Below are 3,592 nucleotides of genomic sequence, written 5' to 3'. Positions count from 1 at the left end.
TTTGCGGATCATCAGCAAGGCAAGTAACACTTTGATCATATACCTTCCATACCCAGTTTTTATTGCATTAGATCTGTTTTCCTCAAACACTTGCATGATTAGGATCTAATTAAATTGTGGGTATTGGGAAGTAGATGTGGTAGTACCTATTGCCCTGTTTCTTATCAAACCCTTGGGAGTTACTTCTACGTTTGCTATTATTATTGCCATGCTATGCTCGTAGACGTGGATTGGGTTTGAGTGAAATTCATGACAGATGTGAGATTGTTAATTAATGGTTTACTTAAGGTGGCAACTAAAACTCACATCTGGGTGGATTGAGGTACCTGGGTATTCCAGGATTGCCCTGTTTTTCTTTTGGACCGCCACCCAGGTTCAAAGGGATCATGAGATTATTCATGCTAGAAACTTCCATGTGCAGCCGCAAGCTATTATGGGCTCTAGCATAGTTGACTAAGTTGTGTGAACTCTTACAGTGGTAGACTAGCAGATGTAGGGGAAAGTAGGTGTAACTGTCTACCCATATGTAAGGTGCAAACACTTCTGAAAGACTGTGTCTCGGTCATCCGTTTCTCAAACAACATGTAGTGCGAGAATCAAGCGGAGGCGATCGAGTCTTGTGGGGAAAAGTGCACAAACCTCTGCAGAGTGTATAAACTAATCATGGTTAGCCGTGTCCCCGGTTATGGACAACTTGAGTATCTAGTACTTGGATTATCATGTGAATCTCATCACTATGTTACTACTAATTAATTTGTTGGGTTATTGATGACATTTAATTGGGATTGAGATGCTGTCAACCATCTCAATGTTTCACAACCACCATGATAGTTAAATAAAATTTATTCCTTTGAGGTAGGATAAAATTGGCTTTTCGCAAAATTGTAACCATAGAGCTTTCCACCAGCCATATATGCATGTAGTATAGCATTGTTATTGTTCATTATTCTCTATGTGTTACATTGCCAGCATATTCTATGTGCTGACCCGTTTTCGGGCTGCAACGTTTCATGTTGCAGACTTTTCAGACGACGAGTAAGGTGCCTTAGGTCGTGGTCTTATACTCAGTGATGCCGCTGGAGTTGATGGACTCACTTATCTTCCAAGTCTTCCGTTGTTATCGTTGTTAGGTGGCCTTAAGCCATGTTTATCATACTTATTCTCTTTGGAGATATTCGATGTAATAAGTGTGTGATTGCTACTCTATTATAAATCCTCCATGTGTACTGTGCGTGTCAGCATTACTGATCCAGGGATGACACTGGTGCACAGCAGCACAGACCATTTGAGGTCTGGTCGCGACACCGAAATGCATTTTCCTTTCTAGAAAACATATTTTCGGAAAAGATGTGTTTTGTTTTTTCTGCTAAGGACCTGTTTGTGAGGATTTTATTACAGTTAGGCCCCTGGCAGAAAAACAACTATACCTTTTCACTCACAACTCCGATTCAGGTGATTCGAAAGCCCACTTCTTCATCTCGTCGAGCCCGTTCCGCTGGTATCATTTTCATGATGTTGTCACATTCTAAAAATGAAAATTTTGCCCTTGCCCTTAATCAGCCCCCTCCGGGGGAGATCGTTTTCCGGCGGTCCTTTCCACGAGTTCCTCGCACTTTTTCCCGATGAATCCATCCCTTTCAGGCAAGCCACACCCTCCACTTGCATGACTGCAATGCAATGACATGGTTTATCTATTTAAACTCATTTAAAATATTGCTTTAGCTACATGACTTTGTGCATGGCATTTCCTGGAGTTGTTCTGATCTTGCTATTGCCATGCTACTGTTAGGATTACTAGTATTTATGCTTGTAGTTGATGGATATCATGTTGCCATTCGATTATTAGTGGCAAGTGTTATTTTCATCGTGATGGTAGTTGATATTATGTTTTGGAGTATGATTTTGGATAGGATGATTGCATGTGGATCTTAGCTGGATAGCTCGTTCTTGCTATTGGAGGAGTAGTATTATTGTTCTTGGATTCAGCATGCTCTTAGTATTTTGTTTATCCTCGGAGATTATGATATGACTATATCATTCTTTGGATTATTTGTTGGATATTGCTATGACTTGGATCAGAGGTTGATAGATGATATCGGATCATCAGTTATCGTAGATATACTTTGGGGATAAATTCCGTCATTAAGTTGGTCAGGTGCCACCAAACCGGTCTTTTCCAGTGCAACCACATTTGCCTTTATGGGAAGGCCCTAATGTGGTCTATTTTAATGTCTCTCGCCGGTGCCTCCAATGAGGGAAGGGTATGGGCATGCGTTACCCTGGCCCGGTAAGCAGACATAACCTTGTGTGCCCGTGGTTGGTATTGAGATCTCATGTCCCCGTTTGGGACCGTTTTTGTTTTGCCACGACGGTGGCCGTTGGATGTCACGAGTTGACATCGGGGCCACCCAGGACTGAACCCAAAAGGGGAGTTGGTCGGAGTGGCCGGGAGAGTGTCATGGCAGTAGACTGGTTTTGTCGGAACGCCGTTGGTCCACCCGAATGGGAGCAAGAGGCCATGGGTTTTGTGATGTGGGTACAGTGTGCTAACCTCTACAAAGTGTGTGTTTAATCTATCAATAGCCGCGTCCTCGGTCATGGGCACAAGTTCGTACTAAGTCACACCGTTCGATCAACACTCACATGATGGAATGACTTTTAGATGATTTATATGTTGATATATTTGAGCAGTACAGTTTGGCAGGATGATGATATTGGGATGATCTTGACGATGATCATTCAGTTTGTGATGTGGTCACGCAATGATCACAAGGGGGTATTGATCACAAGGTGCTCGGGGTGATTTATTGATTGGCCGGATAGCCAAGAGTGAGATGGTTCTTGAGATGGTGGTTCAGCAGTAATATTAGTTGTTTCATATCATGCTTAATATTTGCTTCCACATCATAGTAGTTGTTAATAACTTAATCTGTTAAATTCTATGTTATTGTTTTGCCTTGATGCTTTTGGTTGTTATGAGCTTGCAAGTACATTCAATGTACTGACCTGGCGTGTCATGCCAGATTGCAGGTGATGTCGTGATTGATTGCTTGTCGAGGTTTCCGTTCGTGCGAGCTAGATCGTGTCCCAGCCAGAGTCGCTGCAGAGTGGAGTTCACCACCACCGTCATTGTTCCGCTGCTAGAAGTATTCCGCTGCCACGAGTTGTTCTGCTGCTAGCATAGAGCTACCGTAGCAGGCGTAGTGTCGTCGTGCTGATGTGATATGTTGTAACATCAGACCCTTGTACCATTATCCTTTGTAATAAGAGCTATTTTGTTCTATGTCAAGCAGTGTCGTATTCCAGAAGACTTGATCTCTGGGCTGGAATACGTGGTGTTCCAGTTTCCCTGAGCCGGGGTGCCACAAGGCCTTAATTGGGCTGGTCAAAATAATATTTAGTGGATGCCAAGTGATGTGGCCCACCATAACAACAGCTCTTAGCAGGTCGTTAACAGGACGAAAGCTTGATAGGGCCGTATAAATGGAAATGGCATGCGGGCCTCTAGAAGGCTGAAATAAATGTAAATTTTGTCTCGGCCCTACAACCTTGAGGGCGGCGCCGAGGATGAGGACGCGGTCGACTTCAGCAA

Source organism: Triticum aestivum, chromosome 2D (assembly GCF_018294505.1).
Source record: "Triticum aestivum cultivar Chinese Spring chromosome 2D, IWGSC CS RefSeq v2.1, whole genome shotgun sequence".
Classification (NCBI taxonomy): domain Eukaryota; kingdom Viridiplantae; phylum Streptophyta; class Magnoliopsida; order Poales; family Poaceae; genus Triticum; species Triticum aestivum.
This window is presented reverse-complemented; position numbering follows the sequence as displayed.